The sequence below is a fragment of the Anabrus simplex genome, chromosome 2, assembly GCF_040414725.1.
Source record: "Anabrus simplex isolate iqAnaSimp1 chromosome 2, ASM4041472v1, whole genome shotgun sequence".
NCBI lineage: Eukaryota > Metazoa > Arthropoda > Insecta > Orthoptera > Tettigoniidae > Anabrus > Anabrus simplex.
Window position 1 is genome coordinate 368,601,552 of NC_090266.1, and position 15,701 is coordinate 368,617,252.

A 15,701-nucleotide genomic window follows, 5' to 3' on the forward strand; every position below is an offset into this window, starting at 1 on the left:
TGTACACTTTATTTATAATCCCATTTATGTGATTACCCCAATGAAGATCTTTCCTTACATTAACACCTAGATACCTAGAATGATCCCGAAAATGAACTTTCACCCCATCAACGCAGTAATTAAAACTGAGAGGACTTTTCCTACTTTTGAAACTCACAACCTGACTTTTAGCCCCGTTTATCAACATACCATTGCCTACTGTCCATCTCCCAACATTATCGAGGTCATTTTTCAGTTGCTCACAAACTCGTAACTTATTTATTACTCTGTACAGAATAACATCATCTGCAAAAAGCCTTATCTCTGATTCCACTTCTTTACAGATATCATTGATATATACACTGACTGACAGAGCAAATGCAACACCAAGAAGGAGTGGTCAGAACTTTATGCCAATTGTAGGGTAGACTGACGTCACTGAGGTATGCTCATGATGTAAAATGCGCCGCTGTGCTGCGCACGTAGCGAACGATAAATGGGACACGGCGTTGGCTAATGGCCCACTTCGTACTGTGATTTCTCAGCCGACAGTCATTGTAGAACGTGTTGTCGTGTGCCACAGGACACGTGTATAGCTAAGAATGCCAGGCCGCCGTCAACGGAGGCATTTCCAGCAGACAGACGACTTTACGAGGGGTATGGTGATCGGGCTGAGAAGGGCAGGTTGGTCGCTTCGTCAAATCGCAGCCGATACCCATAGGGATGTGTCCACGGTGCAGCGCCTGTGGCGAAGATGGTTGGCGCAGGGACATGTGGCACGTGCGAGGGGTCCAGGCGCAGCCCGAGTGACGTCAGCACGCGAGGATCGGCGCACCCGCCGCCAAGCGGCGGCAGCCCCGCACGCCACGTCAACCGCCATTCTTCAGCATGTGCAAGACACCCTGGCTGTTCCAATATCGACAATGTTGTAACCAAGGTTGAGATTTACAAAACACAACTTTATTATTCGCTTCAAATGCAAAATACACTATTTACACAAATAAAAATGAAATTTAACTTGAAGCAAATGAATTAGGAATCTTGAGAAAGAGTCTATCTTTTGTACACTATATACAAGTTTACAGTATTTACATCCACTTCTATCTCGAAAAGATAGTCCTTGATATGAAAAGTCGATAGTCGAAAACTATCAGAAGTACTGACATAAATGTTTTGGAAAGTCCTTCCTTGTTGAGTTTATAAAGGCAAGTTCAATGTTGGAAGAATTCTTACTTGGCGAAACCAAGGGAGCTTGCATTAATTAGGGAAATATAACGGTATGTAATAGTATGACTGGATATGGGCAGCGGAAGAGGAGCGGTGACCAGAGGTGAGACCTCGTACTGCCAGAAATTCAGTCCACCTGGTCGAAGCACATTTTCAAGAGGAGTAGCCTCCGTGCTCGACGTAGGGTGTATTCTGGAGCTGGACACCGGGGCAAGTGGGCATCTGGACAGGCTGGGAGTTCCTCTTTATAGTACACACACGACTGTTCAGGCACGCACACTGAGGGCTGCGCGTCGAGGCTAGGAGAATGACACATGGCGCGCGTGTAGCTGGCTGGCGGAGCGAGAAAGGAGCGCCGGACATACAACAGACCAGAACAATTTCCCGTCGATTGGTTGAAGGAGGCCTGCACTCCCGGCGCCCGCTCAGAAGACTACCATTGACTCCACAGCATAGACGTGCACGCCTGGCATGGTGCCGGGCTAGAGCGACTTGGATGAGGGAATGGCGGAACGTCGTGTTCTCCGATGAGTCACGCTTCTGTTCTGTCAGTGATAGTCACCGCAGACGAGTGTGGCGTCGGCGTGGAGAAAGGTCAAATCCGGCAGTAACTGTGGAGCGCCCTACCGCTAGACAACGCGGCATCATGGTTTGGGGCGCTATTGCGTATGATTCCACGTCACCTCTAGTGCGTATTCAAGGCACGTTAAATGCCCACCGCTACGTGCAGCATGTGCTGCGGCCGGTGGCACTCCCGTACCTTCAGGGGCTGCCCAATGCTCTGTTTCAGCAGGATAATGCCCGCCCACACACTGCTCGCATCTCCCAACAGGCTCTACGAGGTGTACAGATGCTTCTGTGGCCAGCGTACTCTCCGGATCTCTCACCAATCGAACGCGTGTGGGATCTCATTGGACGCCATTTGCAAACTCTGCCCCAGCCTCGTACGGACGACCAACTGTGGCAAATGGTTGACAGAGAATGGAGAACCATCCCTCAGGACACCATCCGCACTCTTATTGACTCTGTACCTCGACGTGTTTCTGCGTGCATCGCCGCTCGCGGTGGTCCTACATCCCACTGAGTCGATGCCGTGCGCATTGTGTAACCGGCATATCGGTTTGAAATAAACATCAATTATTCGTCCGTGCCGTCTCTGTTTTTTCCCCAACTTTCATCCCTTTCGAACCACTCCTTCTTGGTGTTGCATTTGCTCTGTCAGTCAGTGTATAAGAAAACATAAAGGTCCGATAATACTGCCTTGAAGAATTCCCCTCTTAATTATTACAGGGTCAGATAAAGCTTCGCCTGCTCTAACTCTCCGAGTTCTATTTCCTAGAAATACTCTCGTCTAAGATCCGCCGTCAAAAATGTCCCTTCAAACATGCGGAAAAATTCACAAGAAATAGTATTTACTTACGTTTTTAGAATTGAACAGAATCGAGTACTCCTATCAGCTAGTTCCGGATCACCTTACACTAGTAAGAGAGAGCGCTCCTTTACTGCAACTCATTCAACCTTGATACATCCATTACATTTTCCTCTTTTTATTATTTGACTATTCATCATCATCATCATCATCATCATCATCTATTTACCCTCCAGGTTCGGCTTTTCCCTCGGACTCAGCGAGGGATCCCACCTCTACCGCCGCAAGGGCAGTGTCCTGGAGCTTCAGACTCTTGGTCGGGGGATTTATTATAGCGGAATTTAGCGTTTTGCCAGTTTTACTTTTAAAAAAAATTGTACTCCGGTCTGTCTCTGACCTATTCCGTATTTCTTGCCAGGAGCTAGCAGTCACATGATAAAAACATGTTATTCGGATTTGATGTTATGAGATCGTGGTATCATAAATTTGTAATGCGTGGGGAAAGGGTACTTATCTCTTAGTTGACGAATGACGACAGATAATGAGACTGTGAGAGAGTAGCATTTATATTTATGCTATGAAGGAAGGCCGTTTAATAAACTGGCCTGTTCTGTGTGTGGCCCTTGAGGTAGAAGATTCACCTAGTTTGCACCCGGCAGTAAAACGCCTACAAGTTTTAGCGCGCCGGCTCGCAGGCAGGGGATTAATCCCATTGGAACTCACAGATCAGGTGAGTACAGACATTTACTACTACTACTATTATTATTATTATTATTATTATTATTATTATTATTATTATTATTATTATTATTATTATTATTATTATTATTATTATTATGTGCGTATGGATCCAATGGATCACGCTAGGCTCTAACGATTCTGTTGCCAAACAGCTCTCATCCTTTCTCCGTGGATCCTTTTTCGTTCTTCTGTCCACTTTGCTCCAGTCTTCTTTTTCAGTTCGTTCTCTGGTTGCACTTTCCATCCATTAATTCTTTTCCTATAGAGGTTTCTGTCCGCGGTGTCATTTGAATTCATCTGGGCATTCTTCCAGATCTTTCTTCACTTCTGGTACCCATGGAATAGTTTTTAGATGTTCTATGTAGGTGAGAATCTTGTGTGTTAGTCTCAGTCTGCGGACGTGCCCATAAAATTTCAGACGTCTTTTGCGGATGTCTGCTGCAATGTTGGAAAGCTCTTCGGTCACTTTGCGTGAACTCAGTCTATATACATCTTCTGTTTTTCGGGGGCCGAGAATTTTCCTCTGATTTCTTGGCGGAATTTTAGCGGATTTTTAGTAGTATTTAGCGGATCTTGAAAATATATGTTGCCAACACTGGTCACTGGCGATTCTTAGAAAGTATATCTGCCAGACACACTAGACATAAAAAAGTTTCATGCCATGTACTCTGAAAAATATCTTGACCACCCTACATCTTATGACACGTATAGATCAATTTTAATACAAAGTGTAACATTGGTTTTGAGTACCTTCGTACTGACTCGTGCAGCACATGTACCGAATTTAGAGTAAAGGAACGAGACCTCCAAGTAAAAATTGACAACGCAATATAACAAGAAGACACTAAAACTGTACAAGATGAAATGAAACAAATCAAAATTACCCATGAACTTCACTTAAAGAAAGCTGAAGCTGTTTATGAATGTAAAAGGTCAGAAAGAAAGGCTTCCCAAAAATCGGAAAGTATAGAGGCAATATACATGGACTTCCAAAAAACTTTCATGCCCCTAACATATCAACGAATGATGTTTAATATAGAAGGCAACTGTCTTACTACATTTTCAACATCCATGTTCTAAGTACTCAGCAAAGTGATTTTATACTTATGATGGGACACGCGGGGAAAAAAGGAGCAGATAAAGTAACATCCATGCTCAACCACTTTATTACGAATATTTTGAAACCTGAAGTGAGGGATTTGGCAGTTTTCTGTCACTCCTGTGCAGGCCAAAATAAAAACTTCACTGTGTTTAGGTATGGCTACTATGCAGTGCATGTCTTGAAACGATTAGATTCAATAAGAATGATTTTTCCTATCCGCAGATACTCCTACATGCAGTGTAACCGTAATATGGGATTATTAAAACAAAAGTCCTCTGTTGAAGTGCCTGACCGGGCGAGTTGGCCGTGCGGTTAGAGGGGCGCGGCTGTGAGCTTGCATCCGGGAGATAGTGGGTTCGAATCCCACTGTCGGCAGCCCTGAAGATAGTTTTCCGTGGTTTACCATATTCTCACCAGGCAAATGCTGGGGCTGTACCTTAATTAAGGCCACGGCGGCTTCCTTCCAACTTCTAGGCCTTTACTATCCCATCGTCACCATAAGACCTATCTGTGTCGGTGCAACGCAAAGCCAGTAGCAAAAAAAGATTGAAGTGCCTGATGATTGGGAAGTGCTAGAGCCAAAACAAGCCCTTTTCAGGTTGTAAAATGCATTGAAAACATTTTTAAACGGTTTACAATGTTTTTTAAGAAGCTTAACTTTGAAAATAAGTGCCCTTTCAAATTCAGACCTGTTAGGGAAATGGGTGCAAATAAGGATGAACCCCAATTCATCTCAGTTAGAGAGTCGTATAACTGGGCATTTTCAAAAATGAACTTCATTGAAGCAAAACATGATCCAAACAAACAACCTAAAGGAAGGAAACCATCCAAACCTCCTCGCAAACCCATTCAAATGACACCAGGCCTTGATATTCGACCGGAAGATCTGTATAGAAGCCGCTTACCTGTATCCAATGCCAAGTTCGAGGATTTGCAGCAGCTTAAGAAGTTTATTTCTACCGAAGCGCAATACTTCTATGACAGCATTATAACAACCGGTACCAATGTTCCTGTTGACAATGATGAATGTGATGAAGATTTTTGTTAAGTTTATTGTCAACCTAACCAAACGTAGTCTAAACTATTGTGACTTAATCTAAACTCTAGAACAACACTTTGTACCCTTGTGTTATACATAGTATTCTTGTGCAGTAGTAATCCAATGTGTTTAGTTTTACGTTAACCTATTGACTTTTTGCTAGGCTGCACAGCTAAAAGTAGACTAATGCTTATTTTTTTGTTTTATGTTTACAGACGAAGCGCAGTGCGAAACATAGAAGCATGCCAAACTTAGGGCGAAGCCAACCGAAAATCTCAACTTGATGAAAATTTTGCTAAGACAACCTAAGTATTGATTGATTGATTGATTGATTGATTGATTGATTGATTGATTGATTTATTTATTTATTTATTTATTTATTTATTTATTTATTTATTTATTTATTTATTTATTTATTTATTTATTTATCTATTTATTTATTTATTTATTTATTTCTGACTCAATTTAAGACTCAACTGAACTTTACAAGTGAAATTGAACAAGGAAGAATGTTTGAAAAACCTTAGTGAAATGACATCGTGGTTTGATAGTTTGTGTAAAACTTGTCTACTGACTCTCATCGTTTATCTCTCTGGCAATTTGTATTAAGTGTATTTAAAATTTTATAACATTTCGAAATGTTAAGGAAATTAAAATGTTGTTTTAGAATAGTGTTGTCAAGTATTTTTATTGTTCATTTACACTCTTACATTACTCATTATTAACGGCTGTTTCAGAACACGTTTTGAACTTAAAAATCGTTCTACTGAAAAACTAATCCTTTTTGGCTCTCGTCCCCCCCCCCCCACCCTTCGGCCCTTCATTTGTTTTGATGGTTTTAATTTCCTTTTCTCCACATACTTTTTAAAATACAAAATAATGTTATTCTTCCCAGTGTAATCCACACCTTATTTAATATTTTAGCAGTTGTACAGAATTCTCTCTCTCTCTTTCTATTTTTATTTTATATTCACTTATCAGATATTTTACTTTCATTGCCCTACAAACTCTTAATAGATTCGCTTCTTCCATTTCTTCTCCACAGGGTAGACACTGATTTTCCTTAGTTCTCTCCCTCTGACCCTTATTTTTTATAAATTCCCATTAGCCACCACACCATTTCTCTCACTCCTATGTCAGGAAGCCTTTCTCTCGTTATTGCCATGCTGTGCATAATTTTACAGAATTCCAGCAGTGTCCTTTTAGTTCCACATTCTGCAATAATCGTCTATTTCTCAGTATCCTTCACTCTGACCATTACTTTCTTACTGAATTATTTATCATTATACTGAATCTCTTTGCCCCAGTAGCTGCCCATTTCTATTCTGTGGAGCATCGTTTTCAATTTCGTTAGCCAGTAATCATCCTTTAAGTGTTCCATCTGTTGATTTTATACTAAATTCAGTATATCCCTGCCTTCTCCCCTTCTTAACCAATATTGTATTACTTTCCTGGCTATAACTGCTTGAATGCTTATATCCACACATAGTCTTCTAACTCCACAATTGGCCGTGCAATCTAGAAGCCTAATAATTATTTTTCAGAAATTATTATTTATTACATCTAATTTTCTCTCTCTCTACTTCAATGCCCCATACAATGCTCTTGAAATCACTAGCTCATTTAAAATATCTTTATGTAACTTGTATTCAGTATTAGGCATCTTCCTCTCTAAACACCTTGTGCTGGATAAAACGGAAATCCCTTTCATCTTAGCACGTCTTATTTGCTCATTTCACTTCCCACTCCATGTCATTATAATTCCTATATATTCTATTTTATTGACAACTTCTAGTTCTATACACTCTAATCTCTAGCCTCTTTCATTTTTCTTTTAATTTATATCGTTTTTTACATATTATTACTTCTGTTTTCTTAATATTTATTTTCAGACTCCATATTCTTCAATATTAAGCAGTTTTATTCACACTTTTTCGCATTCTGCCTGGTGCTAGAGAGAGCAGAAGGATATCTTCCGCGATTAATACAAAGTATGAACAATATTGATGATAATTTTCACCCCTGCTTAAGTCCAATATTTCAGTGTATCTCACCTACTGCCAAGTCTTCACGTCTTTGTATACAGTAGTTCTTCTATGGCCCTTATCATTTTTTTATTCTAGTCAGCATCACAACGACAGCCCGCCTGCTCACTGAATCAAAATATTTTTGTAGATCTATCGCTGCAATATATAATCTCCCACCATTTCTCTTCAAATATTTGTCGATTATTGATTTCATTATAAATATATTATCTGTGGTTCTCACTCATTTCCTAAATCCCGACTGGTATGCCGAGAGTATAGAATAATCTTCGGCCCATTTCATAAATCTTTCTACCAGAATCCCGGTATAAATCGTACTAAGTGTATCCAGCAAGGTAATACCCCTATAGTTGTCGGTATTGGATCTCTCCCCTTTCATTTTGTATATTGGACATATAATTCCTTCATGCCAAGAACTCGGAATTTTTCTACCATCAAAGATGGTGTTGAATATTCTAGTTATTATTTCCAGCATCTGGCTGTTTTTACCCAACTCGCTCCAAAATTCATAATTGATTCCATTGATAGCACTTGCTTTACCCACCCTTTTTTTAAACATGATATTTGTTCGTGGCGTCGACCTATGAAGATCTTTTGCCACTACTTTCACCATTTGAGAGGAAGCTGAGTGTAAGTGGAACTGAGGAAGTTTAGACTGTTGAATGTGAGGCAAGGAACGTTAAGGACGACACAAATACCCAGTCCCCAGGCCAGGGATATTAATCAATTACAATTAAAAACCCCTGAACCTGCCGGGACTCGAACCCGGAGCCGCCGGGTGTTTACCCACCTTACTTTTTTCAAAGTGTCCGCTACTTAACCTGTTGTTATTGGGCCTTCTAACGCAGACAGAGTGTACCACACATGTCTAAGCATACCAGTCTGAATTTCGTTCATTTTCCATGTATTTTCACCCCCTAACAAACGTTCGAAATACTGTATACTAACCACTCCTAATTGATTATGCTTGCTTGATTATTACTTTTATATTATTTACAAATTTTCCTTATTTTGTACCGTATTTTCTTAGTTTCGTTTCCTTTACTACTTCTTCTTTATCTGTTTACCCTCCAGGGTCGGTTTTCCCTCGAACTCAGCGAGGGATCATACCTCTACCGCCTAGTGTCCTGGAGCTTCAGACTTTGGGTCGGGGATACAACTGGGAAGGATGACCAGTACCTCGTCCAGGCGGCCTGTTATGTTGAACAGGGGCTTTGCCGGGGGAAGGGAAGATTGGAAGGGATAGACAAGGAAGAGGGAAGGAAGCGGCCGTGGCCTTAAGTTAGGTACCATCCCGGCATTTGCCTGGACGAGAAGTGGGAAACCACGGAAAACCACTTCCTGTATGGCTAAGGTGGGAATAGAACCCACCTCTACTCAATTGATCTCCCGAGGCTGAGTGGACTCCGTTCAAGACCTCGTACAACTTTTCAAATTACATGGCACAGCCGGGAATCGAACCCGGTCTTCCGGGGGTGGCAGCTAATCACACTAACCACTACACCACAGAGGCGGACCGTTTTCTTTGCAGTACTTATTTAAAAATTCTACCTCTTAGGCTTGCCAGTTCTTTGTATTTTCACTCAATAAATCTTTGTACCGTACTCTTTTCTCATTTTGCAAAAAGCTAACCTTAAATCTTGTGATTCCTCATTTCTGTATACTTTTAGTGCGTTCACCACTTCGATTTTTATTTTCTTACACCTATCATTGTACCATGAATTTTGTTTATTTTCCCTACTCTTTCGTACAATCATTTCTTTTGTTACTGATCTTTCAAACATTTTTGTTTTGCGATTGGCTTTACGTCGCACTGACACGGATCGGTCTTATGGCCACGATGGGATAGGAAAGGCCTAGGAGTGGGAAGGAAGTGGCCGTGGCCTTAATTACGGTACATCTCCAGCATTTGCTTGGTGTGAAAATGGGAAACCACAGAAAAACATCACGGCTGCCCACTGTGAGGTTCGAACCCACTATCTCCCGGATGCAAACTCACAGCTGCGCGCCCCTAACCGCACGGCCAAATCGCCCGGTCAAATATTTTTATTGCTTCTTCTATGTTATTATTGTCTATCCTGCTCTCAATACCCAACTTCAGAATTTCAAAGGTTTCCCCCTACAATAGTTCCTAAAATCGTCTGTATGTTCCTCCCTCCATCTACACCTAACCAGCTGTTTATGTGCATAGCCAACGTGGTGTTTTCTTTTAGTTTTCCTTCATCTCTATTCTATTCTGTTCTATTATATTCTATTCTATTCTATTCTATTCTATTCTATTCTATTCTATTCTATTCTATTCTATTCTATTCCATTCTATTCTATTCGGTTTGGGTCACGTAGCTATCAGCTTGCATTCGGGAGATGGTGGGTTCGAGCCCAACTGCCGGCAGTCCTGAAGATGGTTTTCCGTGGTTTCCCATTTTCACGTCTGATAAATGTTGGGGCTGTACCTTAATTAGGGCCACGGCCACTTCCTTCCCACTCCAATTTTTTTTAATATCCCATCGTCGCCATAAGACCTGCGTCGGTGCGACGTGAAGCAAATTGCAAAAAATAATTCAAAATAAGTATCACTGATAAGAGATTAATTGCTTCCGATTAGAAAAATAATTCTCAGCTAGTTTGTCACCTTGAGGAAGTGACTATGAAATCACAAATCAATTGCTCCGTAGATTTACCGCAGGTACCATTTCACGTATTTCAAGTTCTAGGATGATACTCTATCCTGGTTGTTCATTATTATTATTATTATTATTATTATTATTATTATTATTATTATTATTATTATTATTATTATTATTATTATTATTATGTGGCCTCAGCTACCGTGTATTGTCGGGTAAAACCAAATGTGTTGCTAGAGATAATTTTCACGGCGACATCGTACGACATATATTGCGGGGAAATCTATTTCCATACTTCAAAAATCCAACTATCCCTGCAGTGTTTGAACCACTGGTCCACAGAGAGCGCTGGTTGTTTGGTAAAAGTAAATCTATATATATAAAATTGGATGTTAGTATGTTTGAAGCTAATAGACTCAAAAACTACTGGACCGATTTCGCTGAAATTTTCACAGTTCGTTCTTATTAGAGGGATTATGAAGTGGTTGGAACGAAATCTGATTGGTAGTTCGGCACTAAGGGGTGAAAAATAAAATAGGGGAAGATAAGCAAAGCGCAAGACAAGTCCGATCAGAGGGTTGCCTACCCAACAGTATGTGAAGATTATGACGTGTTCCTTAAAACTTATTTCTGCTTTCATCAAATAGTGTGGGGGCAGGACACCCCTCCCAGCCCAAGGGGAGAAGATGAAATGTACAAGTAATCGAAAACGACCGATATTAGTGTCGTATATGCTAAGGTAAATAAATGTACACAGGCAGGACAACATCTGTCGGGTTTTGCTAGTACTGTATAAAAGGAAATCATTTCACAAGTACTTAATTAATGCCTGTAAGAAACAAGCCTCCTTTGGCAGCAGCACAGCTCTGTTTCAGGTTTTGTTGTTGTTGCTGTCGTTATGCCGGCCTCGCGGTGTAGGAGTAGCGTGCCTGCCTCTTATCCGGAGGCTCCGGTTTCGATTCCCGACCAAATCAGGAATTTTTACCTGGATCTGAGGGCCGGTTCGAGGTACACTCAGCCTACGTACTGTAGTTACTATTGGGTGGTGTGAATGAAAATGAGCACACACTCTTAACTCGCGAATTTAGAGCAGACTCTCGTAATGAGGTGAATAAAAACCGCCGCTCGGTAGCAGTCACTCACTGCAGACCTGTGACCTTGAGCACACACTTCAGTCACTCGGGTAGCAGAGTGGGCGCTCCAGATTTCTGGTGAATAGAGATCAAGCAGGCACTCATTCCAGTAAGTGCTTCCTTGTGTTTCCTTGAGCTATTTCAGCAGGTGACTCCAAGTGATAGTGTCAAGTTCAACACCATGGCAAAGTTTATGAAGGTGGTTAAATGGAAAAGAAAATTTTATAAACTTCTCAGTGAATCATCTGAACTTGATTACAAAGTGTTAACTTATATAGGCCCAACAAGGATCATGCTGAATGGTTAGCGGAGCATTTCCTTGGGCACTTTGAAGAAACAAGAGGTGGTACGCTAACAAACGAAGAAAAAATTAGAATCTCCTTGCGTTATGTTGGTGACCCTGGGTTTCAGAGTGGAGTTGGTGAAGTCATCGATGTAAGTCGGAGCTCGGTGTGAAAAACATTTTCGTACGTTCTGACATCAATAGAAATGATAGCAGATTGTCAGATACAATTTCCAACAAAAATGTTAATCAGATGCAGGAAGAATAGGCTAAGTGGCAAGAATGTTTTACCCTCCCTTAGGGCGATGACCCACACAGTGGTTTTTGCCGAGTCGGTAGCAGATTCGGCGACAACACTTTCCAAAACACATGTGGCACTGGACAAACTGACGCGACCCTGGCAGAGATTATTTATTGGAGGAAGAGTTTATAATTATTTTGTCACTGATTTATTTATCTTGGAGAATAAATACTAAAAGGAAGAATCGACGAGTCTGGTCCTATCCTATTGTGAGTAATCGAACAAAAAAGGTCAATTTTATACTTTATTCGAACAAGCAACATGAGGGGAAGAAAAGTGTTTCAGTTTCACCCAGATGTTAATCGCTTGTTTCGACGAGATTCTTAATTTACTAAAAACAAAAATAACAAAGAAAAGTACTCGAATGAAAACCAGTGTAACCCCAGGGAAGGAATTGGTTATAACTCTGAGGTAAATACCAAACATACACCGGTAATTTAAACTGAATGTAATTTATCTTTAATCAGTAATCGAATGACAAATTATATGAAAACATTACACGCGCCGACTCAGAAACCGCTGTGTATGATCAGTGGAATTGTACTCAATGAACAGAGGAGCCGCTTGTAGTAGTACGACATGCAGAGATGGGTATCGCCGAATATGCTGCAGACTCGATGAAAACCGCAATGTGTGCCATCGCCCTCATGCTTTCAGAGCTGTGGACTGTACTCATGTACCAATAAGAAGCCACATGCTAAAGGAATGTGTGCATTTACAGAAACGGCGTGCCTAACATTAATGTACAGGCCACTTGTAATGGAAAGGACGTGTTCACCAATATAGATGTATCATGGCTTTGCTCTGTCCCGAATTTGGAGAAACTTCGGAGTTGCAGATTCATAACGCCTCTGTTGGAAGTCCTAAATGTGTATTTGTAACATAAAAGCCACCTAAATCCGGTACACGTACAATTTACAACACCACATGAAACATCAAGGGATTCCCTTCCATTTGCCCTACGCTGGTTGTGTACGACCTAAAGTACTCTACTGGTGCATATAATCTGTGTAAACTCATTTCAAATAACGTTCGTTCGTAATCTGTTTACCCTCCAGGGTCGGCTTTTCCGTCGGACTCAGCGAGGGATCCCACCTCTACCGTCTCAAGGGCAGTGTCCTGGAGCTTCAGACTCTGGATGGGGATACAACTGGGGAGGATGACCAGTACCTCACCCAGGCGGCCTCACCTGCTATGCTGAACAAGAGCCTTGTGGTGGGATGGGAAGTTTGGAAGGGACAGGCAAGGAAGTGGGAAGGAAGAGGCCGTGGCCTTAAGTTAGGTACCATCCCGGCATTTGCCTGGAGGAGAAGGGGGAAACCACGGAAAACCACTTCCAGAATGGCTGAGGAGGGAATCGAACCCCCCTCTACTCAGTTGACCTCCCGAGGCTGAGTGGACCCCGTTCAAGCCCTCGTACCACTTTTCAAATTTCGTGGCAGAGCCGGGAATCGAACCCGGGCCTCTGGGGATGGCAGCTGATCACACTAACCACTACACCACAGAGGCGGACTTCAAATAACGTGAAAATGAAAATCCACAGCCTGTTTCCAGTCATTCAACCGGGTCAGGAATTGATGAATGAAGCCCCCATCCAGCGGGGGGGATAGGAATTGTGCCGGCTTCCGAAGCCTGTCGCACTCCCCTGGGGCAATGATTAATGAATGACAGATGAAATTAAATTATATTGGAGAGTGTTGCTGGAATGAATTATGAGAGGCAAAACCGGAGTACCCGGAGAAAAAACCCGCTCCGCCTCCGCTTTGTCCAGCACAAATCTCACACGGAGTGTCCGGGATTTGAGCCACGAAATCCAGCGGTGAGAGGCCGGCGTGCTGCCGCTTGAGCCACGGAGGCTACTTCAAAGAACCTAAAGCTGGAAAATTCTAAAGGTTTCCACATCCAGACAGCTAAGTCTGTATTTGGTGGGGATGGGCAGATTTTTGCACATTGCGCTCTGCGCTGAGCACGCTTAGTATACTGGGCAGCGTTCGGGTACTGCAGAACCGGATACAACTGGCATTCACAGTGCTGGATAGAGGCGGGGAATGCTGCACCTTTGGCTCCGAGTTTACGACGGACGATTGCTTTCGATGAATGTTACCGAGCGAGTTGGCCGTGTGGTTAGAGGTGCACAGCTGTGAGCTTACATTCGGGAGATAGTGGGTTCGAACCCCACTGTCAGCAGCCCTGAAGATGCTTTACCGTGGTTTCCAATTTTCACACAAACCAAATGCTGCGGCTGTACCTTAAGGCCATGGACGCTTCGTTCCCACTCCTACCCCCTTCCTATCCCATCGTTGCCATAAGACCTATCCGTGTCGGTGAGACGTAAATGATTGTAAAAAAAATCAACGAATATTTTGTTCGACCCTGCTATTATATCCTGATTACATGTAACGTCACTGTATCTTACTATCAATGACCTTCATTTAGTGCTGTCCCTATCAATTGTTTACTTACTTTCTTAAAGGTTTTCAAATAATTTGGAAATTTACCGAACATTTCCCTTGATAATTTATTCCTATCCCTTACTGCTCGTCATATATATGAATATTTGTCCCAAATTTGTCCTCTTGAATTCCGACCTTATCTTCATATTCTGATCTTTCCTAGTTTTAAAACCTCCACTCAAGTTTATTCGTCTCTACTTACGTCATTACACACCATCTTCCCACAGTGAGCCCGGAACATACTGTACCGTACCCAGGGGTAATAACCCTCCAGGACGATGCCTCCATTCCTGTATAAACATCCGACTAACTCAGGTTTGGGCAGATAAGTGTGTTGATTGCCGAAGGGTAAGTCTAAATGTCGAAGTTTATCACTTAACTATAAGTATATGACAGGAATAATGGAGGTTTATCTCGAATGAGAAACACTAACATGGGGTAAGATGAGTTTATTCCATAAAGTAACCCCAAATCGTACTATCACAAATGAAAATGAAATACTAAAATGAGTATGAAATTATCACAGAGATAAAATTGAAAAAATGTGGACAACAAAACGTTAATTACGCAAACAATTAAATGCAGAAATGAAAGTCCAAACACAACATTAAATATTTGTGAACTTCAAAATGACTTCACATTATTGTCCAAAATTCATGTTCATATTCGTATTCGTATGGAGTAGCACGATTTTAAGTATCACCATAATACGGATTGAAATTCAGGGAAGTTGCCACAAAAGATACCATTAAACGAAATTAAGACGCAATGGGACATGATATGAACTACGAAAAATACTAGTGACATTTCCCTACCCTATATTTACAATGATCACAACATAATTAAAATACCTCAAATATTTACATTGGATTAGTGACATTTCCCTACGCTATATTTACAATGATCAGAACATAATTAAAATACCTCAAATATTTACATTGGATTAGGAAGGGGAAAACTTATATACTACACTGACTCGACGTGAAACGCGGTTCACCAAAAGGATCTAGTAATTGATCACAAACATTCACTCAGCACTCGGGCTGTTCCCCATTAAACAACAAGACAACATATCAAAACAACATGAAATTCCACAAAACACCATCCTGTAAGAGAAAACAAATAATATACTTCAATAAACACGTAAAGAGCAATGGGTAACATTGCGTTCCTCTGCTGCATTTGCGCGCCGGAAAGTGTCTTCATCTGTCACATATTTCCTGCTTTGCTGTGGGCTGAAAAGAAATGTTAAAAACTCAATACTGCACTGAGGACTTGGTCACTGTTCCGACAAGATTGTATTACGGAAACGACATCTCATTTCGCACTGTCTATATAAACACGGCTCATAAGTATACTTGTAAGGCGAGCTCGTCCATCCACAACAGCTCGGAAATTCACG